This window comes from Nyctereutes procyonoides, unplaced genomic scaffold, assembly GCF_905146905.1.
Source record: "Nyctereutes procyonoides isolate TBG_1078 unplaced genomic scaffold, NYPRO_anot_genome, whole genome shotgun sequence".
Taxonomy (NCBI): Eukaryota; Metazoa; Chordata; class Mammalia; order Carnivora; family Canidae; genus Nyctereutes; species Nyctereutes procyonoides.
Window position 1 is genome coordinate 26,910,785 of NW_026575121.1, and position 15,670 is coordinate 26,926,454.

Genomic DNA, 15,670 nt, shown 5'->3' on the forward strand with positions numbered 1-15,670 from the left:
TTGTTTTCATGCCTGATCATACAAGATCCATTCTGCAGCCCATAGAACAAGCAGTCATTTTGACTTGCAATTTTTTTTTACTTCTTACATTTTGGGGCACTGGATGGTTCAGTGGCTGAATATCTATCTGCCTTTGGCTCAGGTCGTGGTCCCAGGATCCTGGGATCGAGTCCCGCATCGGGCTCCCTGCAGGAAGCCTGCTTTTCCCTCTGCCTAGGTCTTTGTATCTCTCTGCGTCTTTCATGAATAAATAAATAAAATCTTAAAAAAAAAAAAAAGGAAGAAACCCACAATATCTCGGAGGTATGCCTATATCTTGAATATGGTCTGTGATTACCTTATCTGTAAAATCATGCTCGGTACTGGGCACCCAAACTTTAAACCCACGGGCTTAAGAAAATGACCAAAATAGTGGAAAAAAATTTTAAAGTCCGTTTAGTGCTGTATTATAACTGTCTACAAGTATTTGGAAGGTTCTCATATGAACAATTTGATTTTTTTACTTGGACCCCTGGTAAATATTATGAAAGGTAGTAAAAAATAAACTTTCTAATAGGACTGTTCAAAAAAAAAAGTTTTTATGCATCAGCAGGAATTGCTCATAAGTATTGAAACATCGGGTGGGTAGCTTAATGAGTTTGAAGGCCCTTTGGATTCTGATTATGTTACAACAGCTCAAAAGAGTTAACACACCGATTTTGTTACCTTACAAAAGGAATGGTGAACCCAAGGTCTTTTTGAGAATATTATTTAAAAAATCTCTGCAGTTTCTGTTTTTTCAAAATAAAAACCTAATATATAGGACTATTATTTGAAAAGGACTATATATATTTTATATCCACTAAAATTCTTAGTGTAAATTACCCAGGAATATTTGAACTCATATATAATATGAGAATATCATATATATTCTTTGGGTATAGTGAAACCCAAAGAAAAAATTTCTTTCTTTTTCAGAGGTTGAGTTTTAATATTCAAATATGTGATTCTGATTTCCTTTGTATCAGAATTGGAATAAACATGTTTCAGTCTTTACATGGATTGTGATTTCCCTGAGTCATACTTAATTAGGTTTCAGATATGCCTATACACAATTTTCTAGTCAGGTGTAATTAACCTCAACTTCACTTATGTTAAAAGTTTTTCTTTATCAAATTCTTCCTTTAATGATTAAACCACCTGTGTTATTATAAAGAAAAATGTAAAGAAGTAGTATGCCACTTTCAAACAGGAATGAAAAAAGGGTTTTTACCCAAGGACTTTCATTTTCTACAAAAGAATATATTTTTCTCAGGCTTATAAAAGACCTACGTCTATACTGTTAGAGAGCCTACATGAAAGAGCTATATATGAATCTAAATAGAAAGCTTGCAATCCAGAATTAATTTTAGTAGTATTTTGCTTCAGTTATGGTTGTTTTAACTTTTAAAATATATATTCTATATTTTGATATATATTTGGAATCATTTTCAGTCCAGGATTATTTTTAAAGGTAATTTACTTGAGAGAATGCCTGGGTGGCTCAGCAGTTGAGTGTGTACCTTGGGCCGAGGGTGTGATCCTGGAGTCCCAAGATCGAGTCCCACATCGGCTTCCCTACAAGGAAGCCTGCTACTCTCTCTGCCTATGTCTTCGTCTCTCTGTGTGTGTCTCCCATGAATAAATAAATAAATATTTTTTAAAAATATTTTTAAAAATAAAGTAAATTTACTTAAAATTATTTTCAGTCCCTGTAATTTTTCCGGCAATAGGAGGATTTTGCCCTTTTTTTCTTATAGAAGATAAGAGAGAGAATAGGAGATGAGGTGAGTAGAGCTCATGATTTTTGTCATACTAGGCTACTTTGATACTCAATACAGTACCCAGCAGTCCAGAATTTCCGTTCAGTGCCTTCTCCTCAAGAGTAGAATTGTTTTGACACATCTCTTATTCTACCTTTTTTCATATTCATATATTATCTGTATCTGCCTTTTTTGATCAGCTATTGGCTTCTTTAACAGGCAAGTAAATGTATCATTTGCAAGATAAACTTAATGAAGAAAAATATCAAGATTGAAATAAAAGCTATGGGATTGTACTTAAACTCTATTTTTCATAATAAATTACAATAACTTTATTCATATTACTCTTAGTTTTCATGGTTACACAAAGTAATCCACATCATACTTGTTATTTAAATGGAGAGATTCCTAATTTTCAATCCTAAATTAAGTTACACTTTTATCTTCTTTATGAAAGAAATAATACAATAAGTTTCTTTTTTTTTTCTTCTTCCTTTTTTATTGTAGCCTCCCTGCCCTGCATTGAGCTCTGTGCTCAGTGTGGAATCTTTAAAAAAAGAGAGAGAGAGAGAGACGCTTAACCCAGGTGCCCAATTTCTACTTTTTATGAAATTTTTTAGCATCTGATTTTATTATTTGATAATTTGCAGAATACTCTTATTAGTGGACCTCTCTAATGATTTCCCAGAATTTAAAAATTACCTTTTCTTGTTACTTAATTTCTTTTTTTTTTTGCAGTGTTCTCTTTGCCCATAGGTTTCCTTTATTTATATCAAAATAGTCTAGCCGTATGCTGCTCTAAAATTTTCTCTTTGCTTCTAACCTTCTATTCCATCTAACATATATTCATCCACTTGCATTGGATTATATCTCAAGCAGGATTCATTACATCTTAAGTGATTCTATTTTTTTTTTCCAGTAAAGGCTTTGGAATTAGTGGTAATATAGTGTTCATGAAAGCATTAAAAAATTTATTCTTGAGACCCAAAGTGTCTATTCATTTTTAGTGTAGACTAAAGGCTCTGAAAGGAACTGATAAGAAACTCTTATATCCACATCACAGTTGTTTGAATTTTATTTTATGCCACCTCTCTCTGTCTTCCTTTTCTTTATTGAGTGTTGATCTGACATGAAATTCCTTGTAGGAACAGTGGCCTAGGGAGTCCTTCAGCCACTCAAGGATAATTTATTGCTTATAAATGGGGTTTCTGGTTCTAAAGTAATAAGCCTATTCACAAGCCTATTCACCTCAAAAGAACAGATCTTGAATATTTTTGTGCAGCAAGTCAAAACCCACTTACATGCACAAACACTCTGAGCAATTTGATAGTGTTTTCTGACAGTCTTTTTTTTTTTAAAGAAGACCTGAGTGCTTCTGTGATCAAAAAAAATATGTACTCTATAACAGAAGAATTAAATATGAATGCCAATGTTGTTACCTGAAATTGTGTGGAATGGAACACCTTTATACAGTAATGAACTAGAATTTTCAGCGTATTTTGTTGTATAAATGGAACAATTGGTATACCTACCAACCTAAATCTCTTCTCAGTCCTGAAGAACTGAATGATTATCACTTTCCATTTGTACCTTATAAAATCAGTAGTGTTGCCACATTCAGTCTTGGTTCATATTCTTTTTTATATGCTTCTTTCAAATTTTATACATGTACAAAAGCTACAAAAATGTTACAAAGAACTCCTATACAGTTGACCCTTGAACAACAAGGGTTTGAAGTGCATGAGTCAACTTATTGCTGATGTTTTCTAATAAATACAGTACTGTAAATCATTTTCTTTTCCTTATGAAGTTTTTAAGAACATGTTCTTTTCTCTAGCTTACTTTATTGTAGGAGTACATTATATAATACATATAACATGCAAAATATGTGTTAATCAACTGTTTGTTATCAGTAAGGGTTTCAGTCACTAGTAGGCTATTAGTAGTTAACTTTTTGGGGAATCAAAAGTAAAGGCATGGGCCCCTGGGTGGCTCATGAAGCATCTGCCTTCATCTCAGGTCATGATCCCAGGGTCCTGCTCCGTGAAGAGCCTGCTTCTCCCTCTCCCTCTGCCTGCCACTCCCCTTGCTTTTTGCTCACTCTGTCAAATAAATACATAAAATCTTAATTTAAAAAAAAGTTACATGCAGATTTTCAAGTGCATAAGAAGTGGGTGCCCCTGACCTCTGCATTGTTGAAGAGTCAACTGCATATCTTTTATCCAGATTCACCCCTTTTTAATATTTTGCTACATTTATTTTTCTTATTCTGTCTCTCTTCTCCCACCCATACACACACACATACACACACTTGTAAATTTTTTTCTGAATGATTTAATAGATTGAGTGCATTGTATAGTTTTGCTTCTTTATAGTTTATTTTCTAGGAGTAAGAATATTCTGTTATATAATCACAATATACTTCTCAAATGCAGCACAACATCGATAGCAATATTTTCATCCATTTTTGTCAGTTGTCCCAGTAATATCTCTTTATAACAGTTTTTTCCTGGCATACGATCCAATTCAGATTCATGCATTACTTTTAGTTATGTCTTTTCAGTCTCTTTTAATCTGAAAATAATCTTCAGGCTTGTCCTTTTTTTTTTTATTTTGTTTTCATGACATTTGGTGTTCTTTTAATTTTATATATAAATAATTTTATTTATATAAATATATATGAATTTTATATGTAAATAATTTTATTTATAAATAATTGTATATACATATAAATAATTTATAAATAAATAATTTTATTTATATATATACACACACACAAATATACATATACACACACACAGATCGCCCTTGAACAACACGAGTTTGAACTACACAGATCCACTTCTTATATGCAGATTTTTTTAGTAAATGCAATATAGTACTGTAAATGTGTTTTCCTTGTAATTTTTTAATAACATTTACTTTCTTCTTGCTTTTTGTAAGAATACATTATATATTACATATAACATACACAATATGTGTTAGTCAACTGTTCACTTTAGTAAGGCCTCCAGTCAGCGATAGGCTATTTGTGGTTATGGTTTGGAGGAGTCAGATTCTCAATAATATGGGGGATGAGCACCCCAAACCTCCACATTCTTCATGGTCAACCATATGTATCTTTCTTTTGAGATCTCATCCTCTACTCAACTGTAACTAAAACATGACCACCAGTGCTTTTCAGCTCAAATCATACCTTTTTTGTGTCTCAGATTTCCAGCTACCTATTGACATTTTTATCTAAATGTCTTTCTGGAACTTTAAACTCAATATTTTTGAAAGACACAGCTCCTTCCCACATTCATTCCTCCCAAAACAAAAAACTGCTTCAGCTGACTTCATTTCTGTGATTGCACCACCATTTTAAAAGCCATCTCTGCTTGAACCTTCAGAATAATAATCCTTTCGCCTTGCTCCTATGGGTAATCACTTGTCATTCTTCTGCTCCTGTTGTATCTCTAAAATCCTCTTCACTCTTGTTGCCACCAACCTGGATCAGCTCTCATTACTTCTTACCTGATGTCGTGTTTAAATTGTGCACAGTAAACTCCTAATAGGTTGCTCCATCTCTTCCCCACTCAGTTAATCCTCTTGCCCAGACCTGTTCTTCCTCCCATAATTGTGCATTCTGACTAACATCATCATTTGTGGGGGCATTTGAACAAGAAAGCTGGTGATTCACAGCTACTTTTTTTCCCTTCACCCCACTTTGCATTTATTCAACTAACATATTTGTTTGTAACTACCATATACCAATCGCTGTGGTAGATGCTGGCATATATATTTGTAAATGAATAGAGATAGTCCCTGCTGAGAGTCAGTTGAGGAATACAGAAAATAAACAAGCAATTAGATATTATTATATTGTAATTATGCTTTCGTGACTGTTATGAACTGGGTATTGTGAGGAAGAATAATGGCTTGGGCAGGGTATACCATTATAGAATAAGCAAGAAAAACCTCTCTGATGCTTAAGCTAAGCAAATGTCATGTTATTTTCCATTCCTTTTTTTTTTTAAGATTTATTTATTTCATTTTTTTTTAAGATTTTATTTTTTTATTCATAGAGACACAGCTAGAGAGAGAGGCAGAGACACAGGCAGAGGGAGAAGCAGGCACCATGCAAGGAGCCCGATGTGGGACTCGATCCCGGGTCTCCAGGATCACGCCCCGGGCTTCAGGTGGCACTAAACCGCTGTGCCACCGGGGCTGCCTTTATTTCATTTTTAGAGAGAGCATGCATCCCTATTTTGATGTCCCTCCTCCCATTCCCAGTGATTAACAGGGGAATACTAAGTTAGCTAGTTCTGCATAAAATCATGGTCTAGGAAACTGACGTGTGGCCTAAAGAGGAATTTGCCTTTAAAGGAATTTAAAGGAATTCTGAAATGTTAAGTTAATGGAGAACTTTTAAAATTGAAGATTTTGTAACAGCATTTTTGTGACATTCTATAAGGCAAAGGGTCTAAGATAGCAGAAGACTGAATGTATGTTTTCTAACAACAATTATAAATATAATAAGCACTATTATATAAGAAAAATAGTTTGAGTCAAAATCACATCAAGAAATGAGTAAGGATGTTTAAAGATGAAAAAGATAAAATGGAAAAATAGAAAAATAACATAAACTATTCTACAATAAATTTATTGAATTTTTTTTTTTTTAATTTATGATAGTCACACAGAGAAAGATGAGAGAGAGGCAGAGACACAGGCAGAGGGAAAAGCAGGCTCCATGCACGGGGAGCCCAACGTGGGATTCGATCCCAGGTCTCCAGGATCACGCCCTGGGCCAAAGGCAGGCGCTAAACCGCTGCGCCACCAGGGATCCCCTGAAAATTGTTTTAAAATAAGAATTCAGAATCTTGATAATTCATCTGTAATGACATTTCCCAAAGGGAAAGTGCTGTTTCCCAATTTCGGTTACATGCCCAGACTGGTCAAATTTTATTTATTTATTTTTTCTTAAAGATTTTATTTATTTATTTGAGAGAGAGAGACAAATAGAGCACAAGTGAGGGGAGGGTCAGAGAGAGAAGCAGACTCCCCGCTGAGCAGGGAGCCCAACATGGGACTAGATCCCAGGACTCCAGGATCATGACCTGAGCTGAATGAAGGCAGACACTTACTGACTGAATCACCCAGGTGCCCTAATGGTCACATTTTAAAAACACAGTGGATAGTTTCTAGATAAAATTCCTAAATGAAAGGGTGCTAGACAGATACTACAATGAATTGTTTACTATAGTAATTAATAAATAATTGAAAAAAATAAGGAAATAAAGCTCAGAAAACGTGAACTCTTCAGAAGCAATTTTTCATTCAATTTGTCTTAAGGCCGCATTAAAGTTAATGATGAAAGATACATTTAAGTGTGTGTCTCATTAACAAGCTTAAAGAGAATGTTGATAGTAAGACCAGGATTTCAGATTCATTCATCTTATGGACCTTTGGCAGAGTGATGAGGGTAGAGGGACAGGTCAGTTCCCTGTCCTCTTTTAATTCTAGCAAGCTGCCTCACAGATGTGTGAAAAGTGGAGAGAGTAGATAGAATCAGTACAAATATGTAAATACTACTACAAAAAAACCTCAAGTACATGTCTTCCTGGTGACTTATCAGTAACATCATGTTTGTAAGTAAAGGAAAGTACATTATTATATGTTTACACAGTTTTTAGGATGCTTTCTTAGAAGTCTAGAATCATAGTTGCTCATTATGCATGTGAATTAAACCAGAGAGAGAGAGAGAGAGTGTGTGTGTGTGTGTGTGTGTGTGTGTGTGTGTGTGTGTGTGTGTGTTTATACAGCTTTTATTTTTTTTATAGGCTGCTGCTCTGTTGCTTTGGGGGGAAATTTTCATAGATTTACATTTGGTAAATATATCCACATCCAAAAAAAGATATGTATAAAAATTGGAATGCCAGCTAACTAAATCAACTCATAAAAACTTCAGTTAAAAGTAAGATATTTTCCACGATTATTTTAAAATATGATGTTTACTGGAAGGAAAGTCCAGAGAATTACCACAGATGAAGTGTGAGTGTATTTCTCCCACTTGTAAATGAGCTCTTATTTCCTACAGTGTATATTCTGGTCCACAATGAGTCATTTTCAACATGTTTCAATTTAACTCCTAATACATTTTTAAACTTGGCAGGCATATTTAGATGAACATTATTTCCAGTTTTAGAGACTGCTTCTAAATTATACTTCAGTATTGCAGTCATCATGAAAAGTTCTTTCAGTAAAAAGGAAACAGGATTGATTGAAAGTGTGTGTTTTAGAGGAGCAAAAAAATGGTTACCACCAAATAAAAGTCAGATAGTTAAGCTTTAAAAATTTTGTTACTACCTAAACTCTTTTAATATTACCTTAAAACGTTGTACTTATGAGATCCTTTTTATGGGTAGAAGATACTTAAAAAGAAAAAGATAAGATTTATCCCAGACAGTAAACCTAGTATGTATTGATCTCTTACTATTTAAGTGTTTAAATGTATTAACTTTTTTAATGCCCGCACAATAGGTATTGCTTATTTTCTATAAATCATTCAGGTTTTCTCTTACAATCCATGGAGCTTGGCACATTTCTGGACATATAACTAGAGCTACATGACTATTTCTAAACGCTAATGACTTTATGGAGAATTTTACATATTGCTAACTCTTGATAAGTATTTAATAATTACCATTTATAAGTGTGTGCAATTCTATGAATTTCTAACATTTCATTTAACCAACTTATCCATTGTTACTATTTTAATATTCTTTATTTCTATTATGATTTTTACACTGTGCTTTATTACTTTAACACCAAAAGTTTAGAGTTGGGAAAAACTTTGAGATCATTGAAAACATTCAACCTTTTGCAAATAGGGAAACAAATCCAAAGAAGTTATAGAACATCCACAGGTAGGTGTCTTCAGGGCCATACACCCTTCAGAAACTCCAGGAGCACTCTGTTCCTTACTTCTTCCATCTTCTGGGGGCTCCAGGAGTTCTTTGGCTTTGGCCACGTCACTCCAGTCTCTTCCTCTGTCTTCACATTACCTTCTCCTCTGTAGGTCTCATAAGGTTGCACATGATTGCATTCAGGGCCCATCCAGATAATCCAGGGTTTTCCTCTCAAGATACTTAATCACATCCACAAGGCCCCTTTACCAAATAACAATATTCACAGATTCTAGAGACTAGTACATGGACATGTATCTTGGGGAGGGGCTGCCATTCAACCTACTACATTAAAAAAAAAAAAGGCCTTTAAGTCACTTAAATTAGTATTTATTCAGATTCTTCAATAGGAGTAACATTTTATTTTTACATTTTCCAACCAGAATTTTATAAGGTGTCAGCTAATTTTAGGAGTTGTTAAAATTCTATAAAGTTGGGTTACTTTTTGAAATTTCTAACATGATATTAAGCAAATTACCAGCTCTTGAACAAATAACACCTTAAAGATTCTAGATTCTGTACCATTATATATGATGTATATTATTAATTAAAAGTCATCTGACATGATTTTTAGTAAGATTTTTATAAGAACATCATGGCAGTGATATTGGTTTAAAAAACAGACATGTTTAAGACAGTATAAAAATAAAGCTTTAAGGTAAGCTGTATTAACTTCATTTAGACTTTTTAATTGCTTTTTTTATATAGCATTAAATTTTGCTTTACTGTATTTGAGATTCAAAATAAGACCTTGAATGCTTTAATAATGACTGTTTCACATTTTATTTTTGTTCTACTTACTTTTTTCATTTGGCAAACTTGTAGCCCTTTCTGGTTTTAATAAATGTTTATGTGTAATCTGTGTATTTCTGTGGTATGTGCCAGATATGTGATCATTTTGTTTTTTCTGTAGGAATCATTACTAGATGTGAAGATACTCTCAATTCCTTTTAGCCATCAAAGTGTTACTGTAAAAGAAAGAAGAAATATAACTATATGCAATTCCTTACTCTATAGAACTGAATGAAATTTCATACATAATTTTAAGTTCTAAATAAATGTTAGCTGTCATTTATTATCATCATACAGTTAGGTGATTTTTAAAGTAAAATATCTGTGTTCTCTTTCAGCATCATAAAGATAAAAGGTTAGGAGCAGGCTCTGACTAGACCTAGTAAAACAATTTCATGCAAATGAGTAGCCTTCACTGTTACAAAGCTCTCTGAAGAAAGAGCTCCCTTTCTTCAGCTTATTATTTATTTTCATTATTAGTAATTTATACTATTGATAATTCCTTTGCATTTTTTGTAAGTTTAAAAAAATATATATCCAAGTATTTTTAAATGGATTTTTTTAACTTAAAGGCAATGTTTCTTCCCTTTTTTAGAATTTATTTATTTATTTGAGAGAGAGAGAGAGCATGCTAATGCAAGGGAATTAGCATGGAAACGGAGGGAAAAAGAAAGAGAAAATCTCAGCAAACTCCATGCTGAGCGGGTGCCATGCCCCCACAGCTCAATCTTACCACCCTGAGATTGACCCTAGTGGAAACCAAGACTTGGATGCTTAACTGATTGAGCACCCAGGCATCCGTGTTTTTTCCTTTTTAAAATGAAAAGTCTATATATTTGTAAAAAGTAAGAAATGAATTAATGCATCTTGAAACAGCAAAACTTAACTGACATCCACATATCTATTATTAGAACTTGAATGTTTTCTTTTAATTCCCTCGAACCCTAAATGTGAATTTCTGTGGCTAGGTTATTCACAGGTACTCCAAATGTAATGATGCCTGTCATTTCTAAAATTCTTTTTGTCCAATGATAGAAAATGACCAAAAGAATACATCTCCCGTGGGGGATCCCTGGTTGGCTCAGCCCAGGGTGCAATCCTGAAGTCCCGGGATCGAGTCCTGCGTCAGGCTCCCTGGATGGAGCCTGCTTCTCCCTCTGCCTGTGTGTCTCTGCCTCTCTCTCTCTCTCTGTGTCTCATAGATAAGTAAATAAATAAAATCTTAAAAATATATATATTTAAAAAAAAAATACATCTCCCTGCCTCCAGGCAGGAGCACACCCAGATCATTCTAGTCAGATAGGCTGTTCATATGTAAACCTGTAAAAGAACTCATGTACCTGTAAATCACAATGAAATGTTAGCTTTGAAACAATTTTTTAAAGTAGGAAAATCAAGGTATGGTTTATGAGAATGGAATGTTCTGTATGTTTGTGCCACAAACATGTCTATTCTTATTCATTTGTCATCTTTTGCCATTGGTTAAACTCTGCATTTGACCCAGAAATAAATCAACAGATGTTTAAATGAGAAATATGTTTTGAAATTCAATCATTTGTATATAGTAAAGACAGATTTTTGTTAGTCCAAAGTTACAGCATTTGTAAAATAAATTAGATTCTTTAAAGCATGGGTGTCTAGTTTTTGAAAGTAAAAAGTATTAACTGAATGCTTCTAAAGGATAATATTTGTTAGCCAATTTTCCATATCTCTAGCTGCTGTATTCCACTTGGTATTCAGTCAGTATAGCCAATAATGCCTCTTTTCAATATAGAAACTTCCCCTTCCCATCACAATCAATAGATCCCCTGAGTATTCCACTTGTAAGAAATTTGTAAGCTCAAATTGCTTTTCTGCAGGCTTATGTACCAGCTTTAAATCCACAAATTTTAGACAATATTAGGTTTACAAATTATAATTTATACCAAGGTATATCTAAAGTCTATGGCTCCTAAGCTGTACATATTTCTTTAATGATACAGAGCACTAGAGCAGTGCTGAATTAAATGGCTCAAACTTTTCATAAACTTTCAATAAAAAGAATAGCAATAGTACTTCTTATATAGTTCATTTGGATAGGACTATGAAGAAGATACCTTTTTTCTTTTTATGAATTTTATTTATTTTTTTAAGACTTTATTTTTAGATAAGTATGTACCCAATTTGGGGCTCAGACTCAACCCAGAGATCAAGAGTTGCATACTACATCAATTGAGCCAGTGAGTAGCCCCTATGAATTTTATTTTGATTTGATTTTATAAGCACTTATAAATTTTTAACTGCAGATACCATCTGAAAAAGGTAGATTTGTACCTACATAATTGTACATACAGTAAAATTCCATATAGACAAGCTCATTTTCCCTATTTTATAACTGAACCTAATGGAAATCAATTGCCATGACTAACTATTCCTGGTGAGAATTGACTCTCTTTAACTCAATTCTATGAACCCTTCCCTACTTTCCTTAATTCACTGATGTGTGAATGGACCTAAGGTTTCCTTCTTGTGAATTCCAAATGTTTAACACTGCTTGCCTTATTTCCTTTTATTATAAATGACAGTCAACATTATGAACTCTTCACTTTACAAAACATGTCAAAAAGCAACAGAATGATTCAACAGTTCTATATATTACTCAGTGCTCATCACAATAAGTGTACTCTTAATCCCCTTTATCTATTTCATCCATTTAATACACAGATCTGAAGGGCATTCCAAAACTTCATAAACCTAAAATATAGGAGGCAAAAAAAAGGATTGTCAGGAAACAGGTAATTCAGTTAACCTGATTTGAAGTGTACAAGTAGGGAGGTATAGTTTCATATGTTGGTAGGCATGGAATGTCAGGAAAAAGAGCTTATATTTATTCTTGTGAGAAATTGGGGTGACATGATAAAAAAATCATGTCAAAAAATCACAGAGTAGGGCCACCTGGGTAGCTCAGCGGTTGAGCGTCTGCCTTCAGCTCAGGGTGTGATCCTGGAGTCCAGGGATCAAGTCCCATGTCGGGCTCCCTGTGAGGAGTCTACTTCTCCTTCTGCCTGTGTCTCTGCCTCTCTCTCTGTCTCTCATGAATAAATGAGTAAAATCTTTAAAAAAAAAAAAATCAGGACACCTGGGTGGCTCAAGTGGTTGAGCCTCTGCCTTTGGCTCAGGTCATGATCCTGGAGTTCTAGGATCAAGTCCTGCATCGGGCTCCTGCAGTGGAGCCTGTTTCTCCTCCCTCTGCCTATGTCTCTCATGAATAAATAAATAAAATCTTAAAAAAAAAAATCACAGAGTTAACTTGGTAGTAAATATGATATAGGTTCAGGGTAATAATACAAGATACTCTGATTAGGAATTCCTAAAGTCTAGATGAGAGATAACAGTGGTCTCAATTGGTATGCTGGCATAGGGATTAGATGGGAGACTTGGTTCTAGAAATACAGCTAGGGGATGATGAATTATAGAGCTTTTTCTACCTGCTCTCTATTCACCCATCTGCTCCCATAGAACAGAAATGTTTGATATGTTTGGGCCATATTCTAAGACAGTTTGGGCCATGTTTCTAGCTGGGTGGTCTCTAACTGAAAGGTCACAATCAAGTACACCTTCCTGTGACTGGAACAAAAATAGAAGGTTGGCGCTCACCTGCACCTCTTTTCAGTCCTCTGCAATATGTATTCTAATGTAGTCTCCAGGAACCAGCCAGTGTCAAGATGGGACTGGGGCTTATTAGAAGGCTCTCTTAAACCTATTACATTCTCTATCCCTGTCTACCAGAGATCTCTGAATTGAGGTTTTCACTCTAAGCTCAGCTATTAACATAATCATATTTCCCATTTATGACTGACCCCTTTCTACATGTCTTTTCAAGAACATCTTGCTGAGGGATGCTAATTTTAATGAAGCATGAGACATTTCATGGATTTTTCTGAATATCAATCATCACATAGCACTCAATCCCACTATCATCACAAATGAGTGGATCCCACAGTCTGCATGCATTAGAGGCAGTATCGTTTATCTTGAAGATTACTTTTCCTAGAAGGAGATTGCCTGGGTTATGATACTGGGTCTTTTGTTACCAGGTGCTTGACTTTGGGAAAGTTTTTTAGCTCCTATGTGCCTCAGTTTCTTCATGTATAAAGTAAAGATAATAATACTAATTTTACCAATATAATTGTTGTGAGGACTAAATGAGTATCTGACATAGGGTTTGTCACATAAACATTAAATATTAACTGTTGTGGTTATTACAAGATTTGGTAACTGACGATTTGAGTGGGTCTTTGGAGTTAGTGATTTCAGAATTTACTGAGTAGCTGAGATGACAATTCAAAAGAAGAATTACTTTTTCAGAAAGCAGAAGTGATTCATGGATGAATGAAGGTTATGATTTTGATTTAGAATTTGAATTTCAAAACCCCATTCACATATAAAAATATAGTAGATAAATAGGAATAAGGATCTCAAGCCTGGTGGAAGATCAGACCTAGGAAATAAAGATTTGGGATATGTCAACATTGCTTAAACTTATAATAAGAACTCTGAAATCTGGGAAGGGATTTAATACGTACTGTATATTGGCTGTGGTTCAGATACTGTGTTAAATGTTTTGAGGGGTTTCTGAGTAATTTCATTCTATTCTCTATTTTGCACAGATGCTATTTTCTTAAGTAAGGAAATTAAGGCTGAATGGTTTGTGTCTTAAAATTTCTTAGCTAGAATCTACAATCATACTACTAAAACTGATAAGTAACTTCAGCAACATTGCAGGACATAGGGTATTTATGAAAGAAGCCAATTGTATTTCTGTATACTAGCAATAAACAGTTGAAAATTGGAAAGTAAAAGTTCCTAAAAATAACATTTGTAATAGTATCAAAAATATTAAATACTTAAAGACAAAATTAACAAATTAAGAAGCAAGTACAAGTTGTAAGTTGTACACTGAAAAATGATAAATATTACTGAGAAAAAGTAAGGCAGACCTAAATAGAAATTATAGAACACTCAGTATTGATAAAGTATCAATTGTGCTCAAACTGAATAACAACAGATTGAGTGCAATCCTGATGAAAAACTCAGCAAGTTGTTTTTGTTGTTGTTTTTACTAACCTCAAAAATGCATGGAAATTCACAGGACCCAAAAATCCAAAGCAATTTTTTTTTTCAAAGCAATTTTTAAGAAGGAAAGTGCCAGGATAATTCAATAAGGAATTGTTGAATCCAATATCCTGGAACATTTTTATATCCATATGCAAGAAATTGAACCTCAACTCTTACCTCACACGAAATACAAAAATTAATTTGTAATCATTTATAGATCCAGATATAAGAAGTAACACTAGAAAGGTAGAAAAAGCATAAGAGAAAATCTTAGTAAAATTTGGTTGATCAAAGATTATATAAATACGACATAACAAACATGAACCATAAAGAAAAAACTTGTTATATTGGGACTTCATCCAAATAAGAAAATTTTGTTCTTCTGTAAGAAAGGAAAAGGCAAGCCGCAGACTTGAAAATATTTGCCAAACACATACAGTAAATATACAGAACTCTTACAACTTAAGAAGACAAACTGCCTGCTTTAAACATTTTTTTAAATGGCCAAAGGTTTGAATAGATACTTCACAAAAGAAAAAATGCAAATGACCAATAAGCAAAAGAGAAGCTGTCCAACATCATTATTAATCATCAGGAAAATAAAAACTCAAATCACAAATTAGATACCACTGTAACTTACAGAATGACTAGATTTCAAAAGACTGATATTACCAGATGTTGGCAAGATTGTGGGTCAAGTGGATCCTCCATTGCTGGTATGAATGTAGAATTTATACAGTCACTTTGGAAAACAGTTTGGTAGTTTCATGGAAGCATACACTTATGGTATGATCTGGGAATTCTAGTTATTTACCCAAGAGAAAAACATGTCCACACAGGAATTGTATGTAAGTAAATGCTTTTGCAGTTTTTTTCATAATGGCCCAAAACTGAACACAACCCAGTGTACATCAGCTAGTAAATGAATGAACACATTTTGGCACATACATACCACGATGAACTCAGCAATAAGAAGGAACTACTCATATGTGCAACAACATGGATGAATCTTTTAAAAAGCACTTTGTTGAATGAATGAAGGCAGATACA

General features: G+C 33.8%; 1 protein-coding gene across 4 annotated transcripts in view; it reads left to right on the forward strand.

The window, feature by feature from the left end:
• Positions 1–15,670, forward strand: part of PIBF1 (progesterone immunomodulatory binding factor 1) — a 188,097-nt gene that overhangs the window by 79,014 nt on the left and 93,413 nt on the right. The window lies entirely within an intron of this gene.